The sequence below is a fragment of the Phyllostomus discolor genome, chromosome 10, assembly GCF_004126475.2.
Source record: "Phyllostomus discolor isolate MPI-MPIP mPhyDis1 chromosome 10, mPhyDis1.pri.v3, whole genome shotgun sequence".
Lineage (NCBI taxonomy): Eukaryota > Metazoa > Chordata > Mammalia > Chiroptera > Phyllostomidae > Phyllostomus > Phyllostomus discolor.
This window is the reverse complement of record NC_040912.2, coordinates 37,757,186-37,784,084: the sequence shown is the minus strand read 5'-3', so window position 1 is coordinate 37,784,084 and position 26,899 is coordinate 37,757,186. Positions and strand designations below refer to the sequence as shown.

The window sequence follows — 26,899 nt, the reverse complement described above, 5'->3', positions numbered from 1 at the left end:
TACATTAGGATAAGCTCTACCCCATAAAAAGAGTCTGATTCTAATTTGAGTGTGGAGTTTGGGGCACGGTCATTGTGTAAAGTAAAAAGGACCTCAATTTTCATAATTTTCTAATTTGCTTCAAGTCAGTCATGACATTAGCTTAGATAACTTAAGCCCATTTTCATCAAAATATCACTCCTTGGAACCCATGCTTCTTTTAAATGATATTACATGATGACCTTGGTGATAGTTGTTTACAAGTGGGGCAATAGGTAGACTGCTCCTACCTATTCTGCCTTTAGGCAGAACAGTCCAATTCAGATTGCTCCTTTTGGCAGTCATTTAGACCTCAAATCATGCAAAAACCTAAATGTTCAACAAGTTGCTAAAAGTGTTCACGTCTGTATACTGCATTCTCCTGTTCTTCCGGTCACACCTGTCTCATAAAATTCCACTCTTTGATTTTCTATTTACTAACCTACATTTCGGCTTATTAATCTGTATTCTGTGGTCTGCAAAACCAACCCTGTCCAGTACGACCCCTCTTATCTTGTCTAAGTGTATATTCCGACAGAAGAGAGCAGGGAGACATTCTTAACAAGCAAAAGTTATAGTTTGAACCTCAGTAGCAAATACAGGTTATGGTGAAAGTAGGTTTACAGTTATGTGAATACAAAACACAGTTTATCCTTGTATTATTATTCATTAATTATATTATTTGCCATATGAACACAATTTACACTTACTTTTGCCCCACCCTGTATAGTTAGTTCAATATATTGATATTGTTCCATGCAGGGTTTTAAATGTTGGGCAGAGAATTTTGCCTTGATCCAGTACTGCAGCATGAATGAGGAAGTTTCAGGATCTAATTGATACTTTAGAGAAATTGTTCAGGTGTATCTTCTGAGAAAAAATACAAAACACAGGAATTGGGGAAATGTAGACTTGAGGCCAGGTATGAGGCTTGTGCGGTAGTTGAGGAAATCAAAATTATGTTAATTAAAAAAAACACATTGGATTCATTTAGGAAGTTACAATAGAATTATGTTTAAAATAGAACTTACTTTTTTTAAATCTATATGCTATTTTAAATTGAAGTATATATTTTAGATTCTGATTTTTGCAGTATGTGTTTTGTGTGTGAATGCATGACTCTGTGTAGTATATAATGAAAACAGTTTTATAAAAAAATCTCCGGGAGGATAAATGAATGATAATTTTATCATTTTGGATGTTGTTTGGGATTATAGTCACATTCAGTTTGTTTAATTGTGCACAAATACCCCATACCTTAACTTTATTTTTAGAAAGTGCATTCTTGATTATAGTAACTATAAAGAAAATAAAAACTGTCTTTTTCTTAGGAGAAAATGCATGCAAGGTTAACTGCAATAATTTCCTAGAACATCTCTTAACCACTTTTGTCATTATACACTTTTAAAAACAGTTCTCTCTAAAATTTCAGTCCAAGAAGGCATACAGAATAATAGTAAAAAGCCTCAAACTCTTGTTCTATGTCCTTCATGGATCTTAAAATTTTAAGGGTAGTAATTGAAAAATTAAAACAAAACAAAATCTCCCAAATGCATTAAAGTACAGGAAGGGGACACTGATCATTCGATGAATCCAATACAGATTACTTTAGGAAGAACATGATTTCTTTCAGTTCCTCCACATCCCCTTCCTTTTGTGCTCAATGTGAAAAGCTAACGAGTGAGCAGCTATGACTTTGGTAGGCAGGTGCAATCTGCTCTTCGAACCAACTGTAAAAGAAATTATGAGGTAGGTGTGAGGGTGGAAACAAACATGAAGGAGTTGACTAGAGCTGGTGTCCAGTGTGCTGGCCAGGGGCCACCAGTGGCTACTGAGCACTACAGATGGATGTGTAAAATGCACACCAGATTTTGAAGACTTGGTTCAAAAAATAATATAAAAGGCCTTAATAATTTTCATATTGCAGAGTACAATCATCATATTTTGGATATATTGGATCAATACAATACATATTAACTTAAAAAAAAAAGAATAGATTGTTCAGGACCACTCCTCAGTACTACTGAAGACCCACAGGTCACCTTATATTGAATTTCTCTTATTCAGGTTATATTATAATAAATACTAAGAAACTGAAAAAAATATAAACTTCATAGTAGTATACTTCTCTGCTGAATGATGTTAAACAAATGGAGTAAGCTAAATTGAATATTCCCACTATATAATAACTAATTTTTATGCTTTACTACATGGAAAATTCAAAAAGAGAGAATTGGTTATGAAGATAAAATGTAACAACTATTATCTTTAACTTCAAAGAAATATCTAAAGTTAAGTAAATTTGAAAAATACATTTCATTTATTTGCAACAGTACACGTCTATATTTACATTTTCTTAAATGCAATTTCTTAAATTTACTTCAAAATTACAATTATAGCAAACTGACTCTAGTGAAAGGGAGACTTTAATCATTAATGCAGAGAGTTACATTCCTGTTATCTAACAAGAATGGATCTACTTATAATTTATTCAAATGAGCCATATACTGTGATGAAACACAACAGATTGCAATTCAACATTCTATGGCAGCAATTTTCAACCTTTTCCACCTCATTGCACTCATAAACTAATTTTCAACCTTTTTCATCTCATTGCACAGAATTACTAATTCTGTGGCACACCAAAAATATATTATACTTTTTGCCCATCTGACAAAAAAATAGGTATCATTTTAATTCACTGTGTTGGCTATTGTCAACTTTTGTCAAATACTTTTGTCAAAAGTATTGTCATACTTTTATTTGACAATCTAAGGTAAGTGTCCCAAACTAAATAGTCAGATATTGCGTGTTTTAAGAATTCTTGTGGCACACTGGTTGAGAACAGCTGCTCTGTGGTGTCGATGTGTCATCTATTTCATAGAACAAAAAAATGGAAAATATCTAATAAATTAATTATTCTGGGCTATTCAATGCATTTGTGGAATCCTTGTTACTAGCACGAGTTAGGTAAAGAGATTTCTATATTTAAACTTGCTTCAACTTTGATTAATTTAGAGAGAAAACTTTGATGATAAATTTACCTCCTTACTGACCTAATATATTGAGCTCTTTAAATTTTAGGAAAAATACTTATATTTTTTAATGCTTAGTATTAGACACTATCATGAATTATTTGAGAGGGAATTTTCCCCTTTTGTTTGGACCTTGTAGAGATTAGGCTAAAGAACAGGATCACTCCCTTCTGTGCCAGTCAATTCAGAATGTTTGGAAAACTCATATATCATTTCTTGGAGGGTACTTCTAGGACACAACTGTCTCAATTATAAATAGGGTCATATGAAAGTTAATGAGTCCTTTAAATAACTCACTGGTGCCTTGTTCCATTTATTTTTGCTAATATGTTAGGGCAGAGATTACTTTCCTATGACACTGAGAAATGAAAAATAATTGTCATTTGCAGATTTGACACTATTTTTTATTTGTTATTATGTGTTAAATTTAATTCAGGTCTACATATTAAAGATCCCTAATCATAGAAAATAGTTCTAGTATTGTGACTTCTGAAGAGTAGAAGGTGGATCAATTTAATAATTTATAATATGTAAGAATGAAAATAAACAAATAAATCTATTAAAAATATTAAACATTTTTCACTCTGAAACCAGAAAGCAATGTGTCTTTTCATGATTTACATTAAAAAAGGTAATAGTGGTGTTTATTCAAGAAAGGTGAGGTTAAAAAGAAGTAAAAAAAGGCCCTGGCTGGTATGGCTCAGTGGATTGAGTGCTGGCCTGTGAAGCAAAGGGTCACTGGTTTGATTCCCAGTCAAGGCACATGCCTGGGTTGTAGGCCAGGTCCCTGGTTGAGGGCATGCAAGAGGCAACCACACATTGATATTTCTCTCCCTTTCTTTCTCCCTCCTTTCCCCTCTGTCTAAAAAGAAATAAATCTTTAAAAAAAGAAGTAAAAACAAAACCATAAAAAATACCCCACTTCAGAACAAAAGTCCATTTCTCATTCTCACAAGTGCTGTACAGATCCCATAAAACCCTGGCCATTATGCTCTGTGCAGCAGCCCATGATCCAGAAAGCTTCAGCTGTGTGACTCTGACCTTAGCACAAGTTTTTTCTGTTGCAAGTTAAGGAGAGAGAGATACTGAATGTCAAATATGAGCAAAACTCTCTTGGCCTGAAAGTTGCACGCACCATTTCTATTAACTTTTCATTGGCCAAGACTAGTTCTTGGCTGTACCTAACCTCCAGAGCGAAGTGATGTAGAGGACTAATGGAAGATGTGCAGAGTTTTATTGGAGGATTGTCTCTGTCACCCAATATTCTTTGTTTCAATTAATCCATCAAGAAACACACTCAACTGCTCTTGGACTGAGACAACCCAAAGACCAATCCAGTCTCTGCTTCTAGATCACCCAGTCCTCTTGTTGATATTCTATGTGAGAGTCTCTCTGTTGGGTTCAGGTGTCACTGATTTCAATTGAAATATATAAACTAAAAAAGACAAGTTAACATAGCCTTTATGTATATGTATAGTATATGTATATATATATAGTATATGCATATTATATATATGTGTGTAACCAATACATGACACTCAATAATAAATAATTAGTAATAGTAATGGAACAGAAACAGAACAAATACCATTAAGAGAAGAGGAAATTGAGCCACACAGAACAACCATTATAGTCCATAGACATTTCATTCCCTGTGAGTGGGCATTTTGAGAAGTCTTAACCTGGAATTGGGGAGTATTCCTCTATTGGGTCTAAATTTTTGGGGGGAGGCCCCAGAGAGTCCATTGTTCTTTGTGCCTCTTGGCTTCAACTTTAAGGGTGTTTTTTTTTTCTTTCCCATGTGCTTGTTCCCATCAAACATGGATTTGGTGGATTCCTCTACTGGGATACTGAAGAAATTTCCCAGCCAGCTTCCTGCACACAGCAAGTTTGGGAGCTTGGATTTGTTTTATATCTCTGAAAGCTGCTCCCCCTCCAAACACATAGTTTCTTTACTAGTAGAACTTACTAGTAAAGTAGAAACCAGGAAGCTTTCATTGTAATCTTTTCCATGTACCCAGAACATACTTAATTCCTTTCTGGGCTGTACTTCTCCAGTCTTTATTTCATTATTCATTATACATAACATGGTTATCCAGAAGCTGTTTGAATTTCTAAGCAAATCCACACTCTTAATCTGGTCATTACACTGAGCCATTTTACCAAGCTGTTAAGTACCACATTTGTAATCTGTTATTTGCTTTGAGACAATTTAAACAGTTGGAAATATATTACCAGACATTTGCCTGTAAAGACTTTTGCACTCTTGTCATTTATCATGGTCATGAAGCAATTGGTTTTCTGAAGATTCTGTATTAGACTCTTTCTATTCCTTTCATTTCTGCTTGCAAACTAGCCAACCCTATTTGAAGGTCATTTATTACTTAATATAGGTTGCCTAATAAAGGTAATAACACATCATACACATTATTAACGCCCTGCTTTCAAACCAGCATCACAAACCTGTTAGGTATGTGATCGGCCACTCACACTATCCTAATGTTTTGCTACTGTATGAAATGAAACACCATCTTCTGAAAGCCCCTAATATCAGTTCTCTTTCTGCTTCTGGTTAGATCACTAGGTCGATGTCAAATATAATACTTTTTTGAATATATCATCTCATTTCTGGTGCCAATTTCTAAAATAACCAAAATAGGTTAGATAAGACAGATAGATTAGAGAAACAGAAACAAACAATCTCACATCTTAACACTCAATACAACAAAGGCTTATTTCTGGCTCCTTATGAATCTGTCGCACATTTGAGCTCACTTTGAGAACTGCTCTTCTTGCAGCAGCTCAGTGATCCAGGCTGTTCTGATGTTTTGTGTCCATAACACATGGCCTTGTAAGCACACGTTAAAGGAAGAGAGAGACTGAAGAATGGTGCCTGAGATTTTCACTATTTTAGCCCAGAAGTGGGGCACATGACATGTATCCTCACATGTTATTCTCCAAAATAATTTTATGGTTTAAAGTAATTGTAAGAGTACATAGGAATGTGGGGAAATAAATAGAATATTTGGTGAGAATTAATCTCTGCCCCAAGAGAGAAAACCCCCATCTCCCCTACATTTTTGTAAAGATAATACTGTAATATATTTACCTGTTTTAAAATAGAACTTTCTATAACTAACCTATTTAAAAAAACAACAAAAGGCAGTATAAAACTGTAGGTTATTTTTTTTAGTCTATCCCAGTTTATATCTGTTATTTAGGCCAAGAGAGGTGAAATGAGATAATTTTCATAAAACACCAGACAAGTATGAAGTATTTGACAGTTTTTAGCATTAACTGAGAAGCATATTCTATTTGCATTTTGTACTTTCATAGAAATAATGTACGTTATTTAATCCATAATTTTCTGTTAATATTAGTAAATGATATTAGTGAAACATGGATGAGAAATCTAATTCTTTTGACACTGAAAAATATAAAAGCCAAGTTTTTGCTTAAGGACTCCAAACAATTCTAGGGAAGCCAGTCATTTGGCTTTCTCAAGGAAAAATGTCCCAAGACTTGGAACACATAATGTGAAATTATTGTAAGTAAACTAATAAGAGGAAGAGGGATGGTGATGAAGAAGGGAAAGGGTTAAGAGAAGGAAAGATTGAATTTAATAAGAAAAGCTAGTTAATGTTGTTTTAAACAAAACCTAAGAATAATTGTGATTAATTAATAATAGACACACATGCCGCCACCATCTTATTTTAATACCTGCAATATTATTCTGTTTGATCTCTTTTCATTGGAAACTGTTGGCTAAATGATACAGATACAGAGAACTTTGCTGTAATCAGAGAAAATGAGTTTCGACTTTGAATCTGATCTGTAGTCTGGCTCTTTTATAGCTGTCCTGACTTCTAAAGAAACAGATCTCTTTAAAAACAGAACCTGTTAGAATGTGGACATGTTTGACATATTAAAACTCTACATTTGTTTGATCTCACCAAACAATTTGAATGTACATCAACAGAAATAAAGCTCACATCTGCCACAACAGGCATGTTTACAATCATTTTAATGATACCATTAGATGTAGCTCTTCAGGGCTTGCTATTCCGGGCTGCTCTATGAAAACCATGTGAGATAAGTTCACCACCTGTGCACAATGGAAATAACCCATTCAAATGAATCATGGCAAACACAAATAGAACTCAATTCATTTCCTATGCTAAAATATGACCTTACAAAAAGATTTATTTTGTGGATGAGTATGTCTTTACTTCAAACCAGAAAAAAAAATGCCATAAACAGACTTCTCCTGATCTCAAAACAATGGAACTTCATTGTCTCTGGAAAAGTTTCTTAGTTGACAGTTAGGTTGTGAACTCATATACAAACTCTGAGCTTAAAAAGCTTCTCCAAACACCTACTTGGTTCTTAAGGTATCTTGGATTTAGGTGCTTTCAGAAAGTTAGTAGTTAACTAAACACAATTTTATTGCTTTTAATATATTTATCTTCAAAAAGGGTAGAAATTGCTGTGTCCTTTTTGAATACTAAAATTACAGGATAATTCCTCTTGAATCTGTACTATTTTTAAGCCCATTTTTGTTCACTTTTTTGGTCAGGGGTTGTTTGAGTGTCCTGTTAATTATACTTAAAACCATTATTGAGTGAATTCTAGGTTTTTGTTTAATTTTAAACCTTATTTTCATACACATTTGTATTCCTAGACAATCAAACTGTAATTATTACCAGAATTCTTTTTAGGTCTCCACACAACTTGGTATAACAATACAGAAGACAAAAACAAATAAATGTACTTTCATTTGACAAATGTTTCTATGGGTCTGAAACTATACTAAGCCCTAGAAATAGAAGCACAAATAGTAGAAACATAAATAAATTTCTAGTAGCTACTAGGTTATAAGAGGGATACAGCAGCTAAGGAATTTCTCATTTTTGATAACAGGTCCAGAAACATTTACCCTGCTTCCTGATTCCTTAGCTTCCCACCGCAGGCTGTGTAGGAACAAAACCTCTTTACTATGCTAAAGAAAGTAGATGTGTCTAAATTAATTGGAATACTTCCTAGTGCTATGGTCAAAGGTAGCAATCTAGGGTATCACAATTAAATTCACTCTTTACAATCACAAAAGGACAGATTACAAAGAGAAGTTTATAAAAAGGAGATGTTACAATGAGAAAAAAAAGAGTAAGGGTTCCATTACTATGTGTCATTGCATGAACATTAGGAATATTGGTGGTGAGGTTCTCTGCAAACAAAGTTTCCATCTGTCAGGTAACAAAGCTAGTGAAGAAATAAATAAAGCAGGAGTTTTTCTGATTAGATAAAATAAGAGTCAAAGTTCATTTTGGTTTTGACTTTTTAGGAATGTAGGAGTTGCTCCACTCAGGTAGAAAACTGCTAGAATGAATCTAATCTCTTTGAATCTCTTCCCATGTGTCAATGTGGTATTTTCTCTGATTTTTCTACCCACTGTTTACCAGAGGGTGGCCTATTTTGTAAGTCTGAAGTATGTAATGATGCACACTGAGAGTGTGTTTTGTTTTTCTGTCTATGAAGCTTTTATGGTTTCATTTCCCCCTTTTGATTTTCGAGGAGGTAATTGTGTAACTCAATGGTACACACCTGGCTTCTGAGTAGACTAGCCCAGGCTGGTAAGAAAACAATTCACAAATCTCCAAAGTCTTGACAACATTAACATGTCAAATTTAATAAAACTGTGCACAGATACTAAACATACCTGCTGAATACTGATTGGACAGACCCTCTGTCCAATACATATAAGATCCACTGTTTAGCTAAGTAATTCTTCTTAGAAACTAAAATAGTTATCACGATAAAGAAATAAATTATGTACTTGAATGAAAATGTATTCTACATATCTTTCTGCTGCCATATACCAACAATGATTTTCTAAAATATATTAATAAGCTTTTATGAGATCAGAATGAAGAAATGTTTATGCTTTAAACAGAACAAATAGAATTGCAGGCATATTCCTTTTATACAGAGGAGAGAAAGAGAGAGAGATATTATACTGTGCAAAATATTTAAAATATAATATATTCCAGAGCATTCAAAAGTTTATATGATTGGATACTGCCTATGCAAGATGAGATTAAAGAGAGATGACTAATTTTCTAAAATCAGATTTTATGATTACCTTACACCAAAGTAACAGCTACAAGTTTCCTCTGCATAGAGTAAAAAATAAATACATATACCAATAAAATGGATGACTGTATTTCTGAGCCACTTGATATTTATAAAGCAAGTGCAGCAACTGGTTGTCTTGAAGCTTCTACTGAGGCTTGTAAAGCTCCTTCCAATCACCATGCCATTGTGCTAGGAACTCTCCTGAACATCTGGCAGTACAAGAGTTTTTATTGATACTTTCAATATATTGAACTAACTAAAAAAAGCTGGTAATATTCAAGAATTATTATTATTATTATTATAACAGCTGGGAAGCAATAGTTGGGTCAATTTCAATAATGTTTAGAGTATTAACTCCTTTACCAGTAGAAATAAGAAATGGTCCTTCTGGTCACAAAATAATGTTTGTGAGAACACTATCCAGTTTTCCTGCTGTGTTCTGTCTTTCTTCTCTGAAGTACTATTTGACTCAGAATACTCAGCAATTAAGACCATACTTAGCATTCTAATGCAGAGGTATCCTGTCATCAGCAGCATTCCCGAACCATCAGTGAATGCCAATATTATCTTGAACAGAGCTGGAGGATTGGGTTGATGCCAATGCCTCTGAATGAAATATTGGTTGATAACAGGATACAGAACAGCCAGAAACCAATGATCCCTGACTTTTAGAGACTCCTGTTAAGATCTGGTGAAACTTTTCAGCAATCTGTGGCTTGAACTACTTTGGGATATAGACAATGTGCTAGCAGAGGCTGAGCTGCTGGAAAATAAATAGTCAAAACTCAGCATGTTGGCCTGTGTTCAGTTGTCCTTAGAAGACAGGCATTCTCTACTTACGGCTGGTAGTCAGGACTGCCTGGGAGTCTACTCTCATAATTTGCAGCTTGGCCAGGTTAGAAAAGCCAATTTCCGTTTGCCAACTTCAGGCTGGTATAAACACCAGCATGCAAACATCATCAACCTTCATTAGGAGATACAATAAGAAGACACCTCAGTACCTTTCTTCAAGGGCAGAAAACCCTCTAGCCAAGAACCCGTTACTAGTTATGCATACCTATCCTAGCTTTAAAATTATGTGTAAGCAATTTACTTTGGCCAAAGATACAAGAGCATGGAATTGATTAAGAGCAAGTCCATTGGAACCACTAAAATTGAAGGAAAATACACTAGCAATAAGATAATAAACATGTCTAGGACACATCTCTGGAAACCCCTGGGCCTCCAACTAAGCATCAACGGGAATATGGACACTAGAACAACAGATCCTCCAGGAGAAACATCTTCACCAAAATCCAGTTTAGGCATGGATAGGAAGGAGAACAAAAGGAAAGTTCCTCCGCCCATAACGGAACTGAAGTGATGACAGAACAATTGGCTAATCGGGTAACTTACTTCACTGCCAGAATAGGGTATTTTGTCATTAGGGAGAGATATATGTTCTCAATAGGAACTATTGTGTGTTTTTGTGGTTCACATTTAAAATGAAAAGTTAAGTTATAGCATTTCTTCTCCACAGTTGTATTTTGTATGTGTTAAGGGCAAATGACTCCCATTTTAACTTGGAATTACTAGATCATGAGAAATCACATCTAACCTGTCAGAGAGTAATGCATATCACTTAGGTATTGCAGAAGAGGAACCATAGGCAATAAGTGGAAACCCTTTACATAGTTTTCCTTGTAGGAGAGGTGAGTATCTTCCACTTGAGAAGAGTATGGATGTTGAACAGCTAGCGGTGGAGCTACTACAGACACTGTTTAGTGAGCATCCCATATTCCATCTCCAACTTCTTTCCCTTTTGTTAATTTGCAGAATATTTTCATTCTTCTGGTGTCTCTCAAAAGCAGAAATAGTCATATGGTCCAATTCTAATCAAAGTAACCTAAGATGAATTTTACTGGGATCTTGTTCTAAAGATTATTTCTTGAGAAGGAAAAAATAGCTGGCTAGCATAACTCCTTCCCCTTTGTTTATGCCTTGCAAATGTGATTTATAGAGCTATGGAAACCATGTGTATCTAAGATACAAGAATGATTAGGACAAATAAGTGGCATACTAAAAATTCAAAGGAAAATAAATGGAATATACTTTAATTGCTGGATCATCTATGAAACAATCCACATTGAAGCATCTTTTAAATAAACAATGACATTATATTGTGTAGCCACTGTTGTCAGGTATTTTTAATTAATTTATTAATTTATTTTTTTTTAGAGAGGGAAGAGAAGGAGAGAGAGTAAGAGAAACATCAATGTGCGGTTGCTGGGGGCCATGGCCTGCAACCCAAGCATGTGCCCTGACTGGAATCGAACCTGTGATGCTTTGGTTCACAGCCCACACTCAATCCACTGAGCTATGCCAGCCAGGGCAGGTATTTTGCTTTTTCTACTCTAAAAATTTTTAAATTGATAAGTGCTCATAGATCATTAACTCAGAAATTTATAGCTGTCATATTTGAGAAACATTTTCATATAGAATCAGGAGGTCATAGCATTCTGTGTATTATTTGCTAATTATTAAAGAATAAAGTATGAAATATATATATCACATATATAATGGAATACAACTCATTCTATATATCTCATATATGTTATATGTGAGATATATATTATATACCTCATATATATATATATATATATATATATATATAATGGAGTATCACTCAGTCATAAGAAAAGATGAAATACTGCCATCTGCAACAACATGGATGGACCTTGAGAATATCATGCTAAGGGAAATGAGTCAGACAGAAAATGTTAAGAACCATAAGATTTCTCTGATATGTGGGATATATCATTGAAAGCAACAAAAGAACAAGCAAGAGAAACAAACAAAAATCTCATAGAGACAGACAACAATATGGTGGTTACTAGGGAGAAAGGAGGGGTGATTGTAAAGGGTAAAGGGGGTCAAATACATGGTGATGAATGATGATTTGACTTTGGGTGGTGGGCTCATAATGCAATATACAGATCATGTATTATAGAAGTGTACACTTGAAACCTATATAATCTTATTAACCAATGTTGCCCTGATAAATTTATTAAAATATAGGTAAGGTTAAAATGGGATGTTATTTCTGAGATGTAATTTATAGGAATTCAGTTATCTATAGAACACCTAGACCAAACCCAGGGCATTTTAAGTTTCCACTTTGATGGCTCTTCAGGGTCTACAGGACACAAGACAAAGTCTTAGGCATTCTTAAAGCAGTATACATGATAGGACATTACACTATAAGGCTAGGCTCCTAAAGGATTACATCTTCAATAAACCACAGCAGAAGGGGCAATAAATAAACTTCCTTATGTCACTGGTATTGTTGGAGTAGAAAAATATTCTTTTGAGAATTCATAAGCATAATTGGGTCTTTATGTAGATTTTTTCTCATTTTTACACAATTTAGTCAGTAGAGGAACCCCAGGCAACTAATAGAAGTAAATGTAAAACCTATACTATAAAACTTTAACTTCAGTTCAAAACTCATACATAGATAAACATCAAAAAACTCATAGGGGAAAAAATGTACCATGAATGAAAACCAGCTGAAGTATACTTGCAAAGCAATAATATATATTAGATTTATGAACTAATATTTAAATATGCATGTTTTATATATTTCAGGAAATAAAAGCAAGCATGAAAAGTTGAATGAAGATTAAGAAACTTTAAAATGTTGGTAGAGTTTTAAAAAGGAATCAAATATAAATTTCAAAATGAAAAATGTAAAGCAAAAATTTCATTGCATCAAGATAGAAGCACAAACTAGAAGAAAAAAATAAAAAAAATATTTATGAGACAATCAGAGAGAAAGTTAAAATATCCAATACTACTTATGAGATATAGAAAGTGATTTGAAGAAGTCTGATAAAAGTCTAATTGAATTTCAGAATAAGAAGAAATTCTCCTAGGAGAAAATGTCTAGAATTTCTCCTAGAAATTTCTAGAAATATCTCCTATTCTAGGAGAATAGGTAAGACAATATTTAAAAACAAAAATGAATATAATTATGAATTTTAAGATACAATTATAAAATTATGAATATACATCTACAGAATAAAGGAAAGGAATCCAACATTTTATACCAGAAATGCAAAAAATTAAACAGGGTAATTAAAAAAATTCTGAGCAAGATATATTATTGTATATTATTATAGAATATATTATTTAATAGTACTATAATAGTAATAATAGTAATTAAATTTCAGAAACAAAGACAAAATTTTTTAAATGGTGAGAAGAAAATTTACCATTTGTAGAGAAATGACAGTAGACTAGCATCTCAACTCCAACAATTAAAGTTAGAAGCACTGTAACAATATCTGCAATGTGTTGTAAGAACGTAAATGTTATCATTAATAATTTTATACTTGGAACTACTATCTTTCAAAAACCAAGGTGAAATGAAATATTTGTTTTCAGGAAAACAAAAAAGTGAAAGGATTTGCCTGCTGACTCTCAGTAAACAAACTTGCAAAGGCTGCCATGTATGTTGAGGAGAAGTATTCCTGGTGCAATATTCTGTATTAAGAAAATTTTCTATATTAAGATTTTATTTTACTTTTGTATACAAAAATATATATGTCTATATGTATTTTATATATATAAAAAATATTTCTATATAAAAACTTTATTTTATTTTCTTAATATAGAGAAATTATCTAGGACCCATACTTTAATCCTCACTTTCCTTATCCAAGCAATATTTGCCTCATCAGTTATAAATAAGGATAAATTCTTAGCAAAATAACTAAGAGTTAAAAAGCAATTAGCATGTGTTAATTTGTTGCTGTTGCTGTTGTATCACTGTCCAACATACATTGACAAGGGCGCATGATTTTTTCTTCTACATTTACATAGTTGCATAAATGGAAGCATACATATATATTCTATTGCAAAGAAAACACAAAAATGTGATTGTTTGAGATTTTCAAAATCTTGATGATTTACATCTCCCAGTTTATAAGAGAAGTTTTTAAAAGCATACTATATCACCAGGTGAGAAATTCCCAAATTTCCAAAGCTACAGCATTTCTATTGTTTATAATATCAAGTAAAAAGAATCTACTTAATCTTGTTTATTACTTTAACTTTCTAGTTCTAATTAAAATTGTGTATAGAGAGATAAGTGTGCAAAAAGTGTTAACTGTGCAATAAACATTTATTGAATTTATTTTACACTGAAACTTTCAGCATCTCCTGAAATACTGTGTAAGCTTTGCCATAGCATTTTTCATGAATTTCTTCCCTTTTAATCTAATGCATACACGGGTGCAAGGAGCTTCTAACATGTAATGTGTAATTTCGGAAAGGAGTCAGAAAAACCCTCTAGGTTAGTAGTTTTGAAAAGTTTAGTTAACCCCTATGGACCTTCATTCCCTTACATGTAAATCAGCATATTTGAATGATATGACATTTCCAGTGGAGTGGCACCCAGACCATGGGGTTTTGAGGTAATTAAATGAGATAAGGCATGCAAAGTTTATAAAACTGGGCATGGTACTTGCAAAACCAAAAGACTGCTTCCCCTTTGCATCTGTATGCCAGGCATTGTGCTAAGTGTCTCATGTCTTACTCAATTTACTTTTTAAAATGACCAATTAGAAAAGTAAAGATAAGCAAACTAACTAAACAACCAAAAGGCATGTTGGCTAGTAATCCATTTTTAATTCCAATCTTTCAAATTTTGAACTAGTATAAACCAGCTACATCTTCACTTTCTTATCTGACCAGTCTTTTTTTTAAAGATCTTATTTACTTATTTTTAGAGAGAGGGGTAGGGAGGGAAAAAGAGAGGGACAGAAACATCAACGTGTGGTTTTATGTGCCCCTGTACTGGGGGGCCTGGGACGCAACCCATGCATGTGCCCTGACTGGGAATTGAACTGGTGACCCTTTGGTTCGCAGACCAGTGCTCAACCCACTTAGCCACACCACCCAGGGCCCTCCCAGTCTTTTAAGACTCTAAAATTTCATTCCACCTCTTATTGAAAGTAACAATAGCTACCACTTATTACGTGCCTGCAATTTGCCGGAACTATAATAGAAGACTTATTCTGTTTCATTTAACGTAAAAGAGTCTAGTGCCTTTTTTCTCATTTTTTGTCCTGATTAATCAAACTGGCATTTAAGATTTCTGACCATTCACTTCCTAGATCAGTGTTTTCTCTATATTTTGGAGATATTACACATTTCAAGCACATCTCCCCTTTCTCAATTCCTCACTGGAGCCTTTACAATCATACTTACACGACACATTGTTTTGCTTCTGCATACTTCCAGTATCCATCATACTAGGCCTGCTACACTATACAAATCCCAATAGCACCTTTCCATCAGACTGTTTTGTGGCATTCTACAACTGCCCAAATGTTTTTAAATCGGAACTTGATGGTAAATTTGATAAAAACATTCACTAAGGATTCATTGTGGAACATAGCTCTCTTCCCTGAAATCCACTTACTTATCCAGAGATAGGGAACACCTATTGTTTAAATTCTTCTTTAATTAAAAGAAACAAACTAATTTATTTGCACTTTATTTCATTATCCCCCAAAATAGGAGGAGTAAGAAAATGTGTTTTCTGAATCACTGACATTCTTGGACCAAATAAGTTAGGTGAGAACTACGTTATGATATAATTTCTGGAAATGGCTATTATTGAAACAAATTAATTTAGATAAAAGCTTAAAATTATGTGAGAATTTCAGCTTTCAGAGAATTGTGCACTGGTTTCCAAGGTTCTTTTATTGTGAGGTATAAAATAGAGGAGTATTAATATTATTTTTAAAATATAAATATTTGCCTCCTCTTCATCAAAAGTTTTCTTTTTTTTTTCTGTTTGGAAAGAATGACTAATACAGATCAATCACATTATGGAATAGCACTAATTATATGATAATTGATTGTAAAACAATTTTTCCACTGAGAAAGCCAAATATATGAATACTATAAGACTGTTAAATATTTTATTCGTTCTGTATAAGAATAAGCAAATTGATATCATCTTCTTGTATTATATGATCAATTGTTTGTTACCTGAAGGAAGATACAAATTTACATGAATTATTATATTTATATACTATATACATGTATATAATACATATATGTATACACATATATATATAAACCATACACAGAATATACTTTTTTACAAGTAGTGATTGTGGTTATTTATCAGAGGACATTTTCTTCTATAATTTTCCAGATAAAAGGCATTCTTTTAATGCTAACCTGTGCCTATGTGGTTATGTATTATATTATTAAGCAAGCAACCTGGATTTAATTCTGAACCCAGACTGCACACTCCCCAGGCTACTTTGTTCAACACCTGTAAAGAAGAAAATTACTAATGCTACATGAAAGCACCTATTTTAGTTTTAAGGAAAGGTGCTAGTTTCCAATAAAGGAATAAAGTGTTATTTTGCTTTGCTTTCTGTTGGAAATGCAGGAGTCGTGGCCTTTCAGCAGGAGATAAAAAGTCCCCCCACAAAGGGTTTCCTCCCCAGTGTGTGCATGGCTCTGTGCCGCACCACATGTTTTTCTCATAAAGCAGAGAAAAATGCAGGTATTAGAGATTCTAATTATATGTTTCTACAAACTGAATTAACACGGAAATGGCAAATTGCTTGGGGGAGTATTTAACCCCGTGTCTTTAAAGCTTTCAAAAGTATTTGTGTTTCTCCATACTTGTACTCTTAAAGCCCACTTGACTATTTTCTCAGGATATCTGCACCCCAAAGACTCACTTTATGTTGACATGGTGGCAACTGTTGGATAGAACTTCTTCCAGCTGTTCTTGAGAGGTGTAACTTTTCATTGCCCACAAATCTTAACGTTTAAGAGAGAGGAATAAGAACTTGCAGTAAGTCAATGTGTTCAAAAATGTTTGCAGGCGTGTGCATGTGTGCATCTGTGTGTGGGTGTTTGCTCAGGAGAAGAGTCCTCCCTATCTCAGAAGCATCAATGGAGGGGGAAAGACAGCCTTCTTAGCTATGCGATACTTGATTTCTGGAATAGGAAAAAAAATGGTAGCAGCTTACTTGGGATTGTTTTTATAATGTAAGATGGTTGTGATTATGAGTTTCTATTTTAACAACTAAATATATTTAAGGGACAAGTTAGAAAGCATAGTCACTGGAGCATAAACTTGAAGGGAATGTAATAAGACATTTTGTCAGGAATAATTTATCATGAAGGGATACTAGAATTTTAGTTCTCCCTTGCTTCCTAATTACTGTGAATCATGGACTCAACGTCCCATTACTTCCCTTATGATGTTTCCAAAATATCAGTCAAGGCAGTCATTTCTATTAAGTGTACTTGAAAAGAATAGACTACTAAGAAATTTATCTATTTCTTAAAATATTGACATTTGAGTATGATGATAAATTCTTGGATGCTACTGTTATAACAAAAAAAAAACTGGGATAAAGTAGATGGGTTCAAATATATTAAACTTTAAACATTTTAATAGATATGTAAAAATTACATTGAAAAATGATGTTTTTCCTTATATATGTTGAAAATTTTCTGCTATTCTTTTTTTCTCATGTCAACGTGAAACAACTGGGTTAAGAAAGACTGTATTTTAAATTCAGGTTTATTTTCTTTCTTTCAACAAGAGGGCAGGGACCACCTGTAAACTGGATCTTGAGGGATTGAATAAAACTTGTGAAATTGAATCCTGGTAATACAATAGATTCTATAAAATAGACACTTTGTATTGCTTTCCCTATTATCCCATTCTCTTGTGGTCCTTCCCTAATTCAAACGTGCACTTATTTTAAAATACATGATTTCTGTAAAGTTCTACATTTCTTTCTCACCTTCTTTCCTAAGAAACCCCTTGTGACTTTTCTTACTATGCTGGGCAAACTTTGAACTTCTAGATGGTATTTATGATAGTTCATAATGAATGCCTTGATAAGGCTGCAAAGCAAAGTAATGGTTTGAAAAGCCTACTGATGAAAAGGTTGGTAGGGAGGCAGTGCAAATCATATACATGGATCATGCAAGAGGCTACAGGAGGTCACAAGTTTTAAGAAATAAGGATCAAGCAGGGTCAGATTGGTTTTAGTCAGTTGCACAGACACATTTTTCTCCATTCATCCTTAGCCAAGCCTCTAATTATGACCTACACAATCAGTGCCAAAGCACTAAAGAGTGAAACTGTATTGTTCCATGGTAAGTGCTTAGCAAAAAAGCTGGAATTTGATACTTAGTCACAGTTTGCAAACAATGTGGTTGAACCACCTGAGGGGTCACATTTTTACATTCTGAGGCAATTTATTAGTAATGGTACCTGTCAGTCAAAAATCCCCCCAAAGCACTTTTCTTCCTAGGCATTACTTTGATATAGGAATGGTTCAAAGCAAGAGGCAAATAAAATGAGCTAGATCATTGAAAAAGAAACATCACCACATTCCCTTTATCCTTTCCTGATACGCAGTCTTTGTAGTTGTGCTCTAAGTGCTGTGAAGATTAGACAGGATGGGCTGTTTTAGAAACAGGCCTTTTTATTTGTCTAGGAGGGAAGTTTAAAGTTCCTAAGCTTTTTCCATGACTACTCCCACTTTAAGTCAAAATATAAACAGAAGCAAACACTAGGGTTGAGACACTTGATGAAATGACACTTTCCCAGGAAATAGTACTCCAGACAGGAATCATTCAAAGTTTAGAAAGCTTGTCTAAATTTAAAAACAGTATCCTGTATACGGATGTTGCACGGCTTTCTCCCAATAAGACACACTCATGCACACACATGTGTGCAATCAGATAGATGCACATGCACTGACATTTCCAGGACACAAAGCAAACTTTGATTTCTGATTATCAAGTGTTTTTTTCAAGACAAATATACAGAATTAAAGAAACATTAGCACCAATTACAAGCATGAAATATTTTAATATTTTATTTAATTAATTTTCCATACATACTTCTGGAATTATTACTCTTTTATGTATTTCTTTCTTTCTACTACTAACTTCCATTTAGTAACTTATTGTTATGACACCATAGGGTATAGGACATATTTATAATGTTGCTATTGCCCCATTCTCTCTACATAAAGGTCTTCAAGATTGAAAGTAACATTCTCTAAGGACTTTTTGTGGGCCATTTTAAAACAATGAACAAGAGATTTAAGGTAAGGAACAGAACATATAGTATAAAGCAAATCCATCAAATGAAATTGCATATGCAGAGAGAAAGGATCTAACAGCAGCTTACGTGGAATTTCATTTATTCCTTTGTTTCATATTACAGTGATTAAAAAAATTAAAAATACTAAATGACATGATAACACAATGTAATACAGTAAAAATAATTTAAAAATCATTGTTACATGCTAGGAAATATGACCCATGCTTTACATGTAGTGTCTTAATTAATTTTCAACACAGTCCTATGAGGTAGGTATTATTACTATAAATTTAGCAGATGGGGAAAATTAGTCTCCAGGTCACACATGCTGCTTCATTATAAATTCCTAATAGCCATATCAACTAATATGTTATTAAGCACTATAATAGTATTTATGATAAACCCTACATTGTTAACCTGAATAAATCATTTGATTCCAGTTTAAAACATATGTACATGGTAACATTCATGAACTTGTTTTATATTTTTTAAAACTACTTTCATAATCAAATATCCACCAGTCTTTGAAATTTGGAAGCTATGCACAGGCATTTGCATTGATCTCTCGACTCCAGTCCTGAGCTCTCTAGTCATTTCCATTGCCCACAAACACTGACAGGTCAAAATGAAAGAAATGGTTTTGTAAATACCACTGTAATAAGTGGCCACAGCAATAATCATGAGAACATGCTAAATCATTGGCTAAAATGTTGTCAGGGAATGGAATCTTCACATGGTCTCAAAGATCAGCCCACAAGTTGATAAATGTGTGCAATACCATATACCTTTGCAATGGAGAAATCACATAGACATCACTATAACCTTGCAATGCAACTAAGTATCTTCCAAAAAAAGAGGCAAACTGTCATTATGTAAATCTGATATAATAGAAAGTACATAATATCCCTGTAGTATTGCTGTCAAAATAGTTTAACTTTAATTTAATCCTGGCTAAACACTCAGACAAACTGGGGAAGGGAACATTCTATAACACAATTAGGTTGCATTCCAAAAGAAAAAAAAAAATTTGTATCAGGAAAAACAATTAAACCAGGATAAATAGGGTGAAATAGAGGGGCTATTTTTCCACATTGTAGGAAACTAAAGAGACATGTAAAACCATTACAATGCAGGATCCTTGATTGATTCATGGATCAGAATGATCAAACAAATAAAGAAGCAAAGAAATATAAAGAGTATAGTTGAAACATTTGAGGAAATTTGAATAAGGACTGTATATTAGAGCAGATTATTGTTATAGTATAATTTTCAAAAGGTTGAAAATATGACTCACCTATAAATATAAAACATTATGTCAAAAATTATATCTAGCTCACCAATTAATGTTGAACCAGTTAGACATTAGAGTTAGATAAAAGATTATAGGATCTAGGTTTTTATAGGCAAATTAATAAAGGAATATTAACATGATATTGTTTGGGCACATACAAAACTAGGGCAATAAATGACAGCCATAGGGTGTTTTTTTTAATAGGTAAAAATCATTTGCAATCTGTGCGGACAAAAATCTGCAAGTTAGCCTTTGCTATTTTAGAAACCTTGGATTTTATAAAATAGACAAATTGATTGAAAATTTACCACCTAGTACAACTGAGCATATCAAGGGAAACCCAGTAGTTTCTTTTGCCTGTGAAGTCTTAGAATTTTTTCATATTGTTATATCAACATTAAAGTTCTTGTGTGTGATAAAGAACACTGCCACACAGGCAGAAGAATATCCAACTTTTACAGTACACATGCTGAAATATTTGGGGACTTCATTTTGTAATGGCGGCAATTACTTTCCCATAATTCAGAAAAAAATACTGTTTGCAGGCGGCCCAAAGCAAACATGGCAAAACTGTCAATACCTGATGGTAAAATTGTCAATACCTGGTGAATCTAGTTGATATTTTACACATGTTTTAATTTTACTAATCTTCCAACTTCTCTGTCATTAGAATTAAAAAATAAACATTTGAACATATCAAACAAAATATTTTGCTTTTTTGGCATATTTTCTTGTTCAAATTGTATCAGTTTGCTTGTACTTGTGCCATTATTCTGTTGTTGGAAGCCATATAGCTTGGAGCATAGGCTCTCAAGTGAGTTTTTATTTCCCCTGAAGGTTTTAAATATCAAAATTCCTACATGCAATCTGTGTATAATTAGAAAATGTAAATATATTCTGTGCTTACTTTTCTCAGCTATATTATTGGGATATAGCATTCAAATTACCTAGCACATATTTAATACTCAATAAATGCTACCTAATGTAATAGTATTATATTTTATATTTTTAGTAATTACATCACTTGTCTCCCTTTGGTCAACTAAATTCCTAGAATTTTTTTAAAGCATACTGTGGGTATAATTCCACAAGCCTCAAAGAGTATCTCCATGTAATCTGGAGTTGCATGTACTGATTTGCAAATACCCTCTGTACCTCTTGTTATTGGTAAGACGTTTGACAAGCTCATTTTGTTTTTGCTGGTTACCCTTTTCTGACCAGCATCTCTAAAAAGAAATTCTAGTCACATGCATTTACTTCATAAATGCAAAGGTTTGAAGTAGGAAAAAAATCTTTTAAACATGGAGCTTTGGGTGTAAAAAAAGAGATAAGAACCATCTCAAATTAGTCTATTGACCTGTAGTTAGATACCAGATTGAAAAAGTTACAGGAACTTGAGTCAGAAAAATGAAAATGTTCGCATGTTTTAATTTTCCTTTGGAATTGGACAGGTATAATTTAAAACAATATTTGGAGGAAAGGATTTGGCATAAAGACAAATCTTTAGGAAGGAAAATGATACAGAGGCTATTCATCTATTTTCAATCCATTTGGAGCCAGAGTTCTAATATAGCATCTAGTTAGAAGAAAGATTTTGTTCCAAGAAGGAATAAAATTCAGTCCTGGCTTGTTCATTAAGGATCCCATGATACCTGCAATTTTTAAGGCATAATCCTTTGAAAAAAACCCTAATTTATCTGATTACTATAGCTGGGTATACTATTTTACAACTTAGGCTCTGCAATAAACTTCTTTATAATTTGGCTTCATTATAAATAGATATTTAACTCCAGTTCAGAGAAATGCTACACCAATCATGAATAAAGAATATTTACCTGTACTGTGATTTAAGAGCGCTCTACTTTTTTACAATAAACTGTTCAAACCTATTTCAGTTACTCTGCACTCTTTATAAGACTCTTCACAAATATAAATTCATAATAAAGATCAATAGCTACAATGTTGTTTGGTCTAGAAATAGTAAGGTGATAAAAACAACTTTATTTTTAATTAATGAGAATTATTGTGTAAAATGTTTACTTACATGACAGAGAACAGGAAATTCACTCAAAAGTTTCTGAAAAAAATTGATACAAATGTATTGTAAATATATTTGCTCTCATCAAAAATTTTAGGACTACGTTATGTTTCTATTACAAAATTCTATTTTATTTCAACTATAAAGTTACTCTCATAAAATTTCTGTTCAAAAGTCTTTTAATTTAAAGTGATTCAACTTAATGCCATGAAAAACATTTTATTGCTTTTATTTAAATGTCAATTATAATAAAAATTAATTCTATTTTTTAATTTTTTTAACTTGATTTGAGAGAAAGTAGAGAAGGGGAGAGAGAGAGAGACATTTGTTGTTCTACTTGTTTATGCATTCATTGGTCGATTCTTACATGTGTCATGGCAGGGATCAAACCCACAACCTTGGCTCACTGGGACGATGCTCTAACCAACTGAGTTACCCAATTCCACAACTTATTAATTAAAAATGACATTTTCCTTTCAATTTTTATTGGATATTGCTCTTAATAATCAGTTATTCTCAGGCATTGACTTAGATGTGGGGAGTAAAATAACCTAATCTAAATGAGTTTAGGTAAGAATACTGTAGCAATTACCAAATGTTTGGTTTGTAACTCTACTCTTTATTTTACAGGATTTAAAAGACAAATGCAGAGAAATATTGTAAATCTATTATTGGGCACACAATACAAAATACAGTTTGTGTCATCAACATAAGGGGAAGGAGAAGTTTTTGAAGTAGAGTTTTGTATGCTACTGAAGCTCATTTGGTAACAATAAAAATTTGACTGTTACAGATTTAGGATGTTAATTGCAATTCCTGAGGTACCCAAATAAAGATAACTCTAAAGGGCCTGCATTAAAACTCAGGCAGTGTAACCTGCAGTCTCTGCTCTGTCAAAATAACATAAGAAAGCCATGCTAGGGGAACTGCCTGGCATGGCTAATGACTCAAATCTTTGGAATGTTGAAACAAGGCAAAATAACCTTTGACCTGAGCCTATACAACCTCATTTCCCAAAGAACTGTTTACAAAGATAACAAGAAGAAAGCAGTTATTATGACTACTGATTGGACCGAAAATTAAAATCCTTGTGTAGAATTAGCATTACTATGTTATGTTATCTGCGCCAATAGAAACGCCTGCCTTCTATTGATATAATAGTTCCCTTTCCTTTTCTCAAAAACACACTTAGCCATTTTCTATCAATCAGAACACCATTTGTTTTTCTGACTGAAAGAGTGCATACCTAATAACTATTCTCTTTGATCTTAAAGAAAAAAACCAAAAAAATCCTTGTTTTCCTCTTACTTTGAAAGACCTTTTCATTTTTAAGTTAACAGCTTTTTACCATGTTATTCTACCTTTCACTGTAAAGAGGTGTTTGAATTATTCACTCATTCATTGAGAAAATGTGTATATTGACCATCTAATGAAAATTACTATAATAGACTCTGGCATCATAATGGTGGGCCAAGTATTATACCTACTTTCCAGTAGATCATGGAAATCATTGTATCCATAACATTTTAATTCACTATAATTCAGTATAACATCATAGACAAATTTGTAAAAAAGAAAACAATATCTACTCAATAGGTACAGCATAAAAGACATATCTGTTGTACTGGAGACATGCAAATACTATGGAAAGACCTGTAGGTATTAGATTTGAATATGAATTTGTCACTACATAACTCTAGGTCTCAAGTGGTCTCTGTCACCTCTTTGATGGCACTTCTCCTTCTTCCTCTAGAGCCACACTGGTTCCCAAGCTGTTTCTTGAAAAAAAACAAGCATATTCTGGTCTTGAGGCCTGGGTCTTGAGGCCTGTGTATTTGCTATTCCTTCAGCAGAAACACAATCCCCATATGGAACTCTGAGCCTCTCCACCTTGGTTTATTTCACTTCACCAAAGAGTTCTTCTCCAGACACCCTACAAAAAGAATTGCATTCCTTCCCAGATATTTCCTACTTAATTTATTCCTTATACCTTTATGTATGTTTGGTCATAGCAGTTTAAATATCTGTCTATCTACCTATCATCTATCTATCTATCATCTATCTATGAATGTAAGCTCCATGAAAGCAAATGCTTTATATGTTTTTTTCACTACCGTACATCTAAAATGTCTACAGAAAAATGTGCAGGTCATGGTTGGCCATCACTGAATAGTTGTTGATTGATGTGGTCGATGAACCACAACCAATATTATATAATTTCTATTACATTTAACAAATAATATAAACCTAACAGTGTACTAATTATGTAACTACAAGATTAAGATGGACTTAATATTTACTCAATTTGCCATTCAGCCTTCAGGTAAGGCATTTTTTAAAATAACTTAAAAGCAAATGTTCACAGTATCACTCTTTTCCAATCACAATGTTAAATCATGAAATTATTTTTTTTACAAATCTAACATAAATATATCATATTGGACTTTATAATTTTCCTTCTTGATAATTAGCAGTGGGAAACTTATTATACTTATACTAACTTTTGATATTTAAACTTAATGCTTTCTAACCATAATATTTACCTTTTAGATAAATGTTTACCTTTAATAAATGTGTTTCATATTCAAACTTTTAAGTTCTTTCTAAATCTCCCCTGGAAGAAGATGACTTCATTGTCTACACAGGATATTCTCCACTATAAATACTTTACCAATAAAGTAAAATGTTGGATAATCAATAAGTGACCATATTTTATGTGCCTGTTCTCTGGCAAAGAGTGAAGACAGAGACTGACCCTGTGAAGATGGGTCTCCTAGAGTGAGGATTCTACCATCTGGTAAACAAGGCAACCAGGCTAGAGGGGTTCTGGGTGTTAAGTTGTTCAACTGTTGCAGTAAATTTCATCCCATTTTTCTGCCTTTAAGAGGTAGTTGACTAGAAGCTGGAATTATTGTTTGTGAATAGCTGTGCTCACTTGCCCAGCACTTTAACAGCCTCCAATATAAAGAATGATATCTATAAATTATTTTTGCTGACATCATTATTTTGAAATTTAAAAAAAAAATAAAAAAGAATGGCTATGACTAAGAATTCCAATGGCTTAAAACAAAGACTTTGTTGTTAAAAATTTCATTTGGAGGTGTAAGGAAACACAGGACATGATTCTTCATTCTAGAATTCCCTATCTGGGTAAAATGCACAAAAGAAAGTCATGTTAAAGGAAGAGGCAGTCCAAGTATTTACATAATTTTAATTAATTTTGCTGTTTGAAATAATTGTGGGAGGAAGAAGTTGAGGCAGGGAAATGGAAGTAGATTCTTTCCTTTTGAACACATTTTTGACAATAATACCAATCAATGTCAACCAGCATAAATATACCATAGGCATCATAATATACTAACAGCAACTTTGAGCTATTATAAATGTTACTTGTACATTGTGGAGACAGAAAGTTCAATTTCACATTAAAGTCACATTAATTAAATACTTCACTCAAAGCATTGAGCATGTGTTTGTCACTCTGTCAGTATAAATGGCGAAGAGTATAAACGTGGTTTGGGAAACTCTGGCTTTGGCAATTTTTTAGTATATTGAAGTACAGCAACTTTCCTCCATTTAAAAAATAATTTTACCACTTCAGAGGGATCTAATTATAAAACAACATGTTCAGAAGAAAATATACATATTTCAATGGTGTTTAGTTTTAGAAGATTAAAATGAAATGTACTTGATTTCAGGCAACCAAAAATAATTAAAAGAAAATTTTGACAAATGTGTGTGTGTATGTGTGTGTGTGTGTGTGTGTATCCCAAACAATTTAGTTAACTAAATAGCATACTTTCCAAACAGAAAGATATTTTGTGTAAGAACTGTGAAATTACTATAATGGTAAAAAAAAGTAAATTTTCTGTACAAACGTCATTGTTAAAAAATAAAAATAGCTAAAATTTCACATAGAATGGACAAAAATTAAAATGACTAAAAATTACAATTGTTATTAAGTGATCAGTCTGGGCATGTGCTTTCAAGTTGGGTAGATGATTATTATTCTATAAGATTAATTTGAAAAATTATAAGTACAGTTGACCTTTGAACAACCTGAGGGTTAGTTAGGGGTGCTGAACCCCTGCAAAAAAATTTGTGTGTAAGTTTTACTTCCCTAAAACTTAACTACTAATAGCCTACTGTTGACTGAATAAACAGTGGATTAATATGTATTTTATATAATACATATATTACATATTGTACTCTTGCAATGAAGTTATTAAGAAATCATA

At 33.0% G+C, this 26,899-nt stretch overlaps 1 long non-coding RNA gene across 1 annotated transcript; it reads right to left on the bottom strand.

Annotated features, from left to right (window-relative positions):
- Window positions 1-808: 808 nt before the first annotated feature.
- LOC118497082 lies at window positions 809-26,424 on the bottom strand. Its single transcript, XR_004899636.1, has 2 exons — window positions 26,392-26,424; window positions 809-1,137 (listed from the first exon to the last, which is right to left on the bottom strand). It is a non-coding gene; the product is annotated as an uncharacterized LOC118497082 (long non-coding RNA).
- Between the last annotated feature and the right edge of the window lie 475 nt (window positions 26,425-26,899).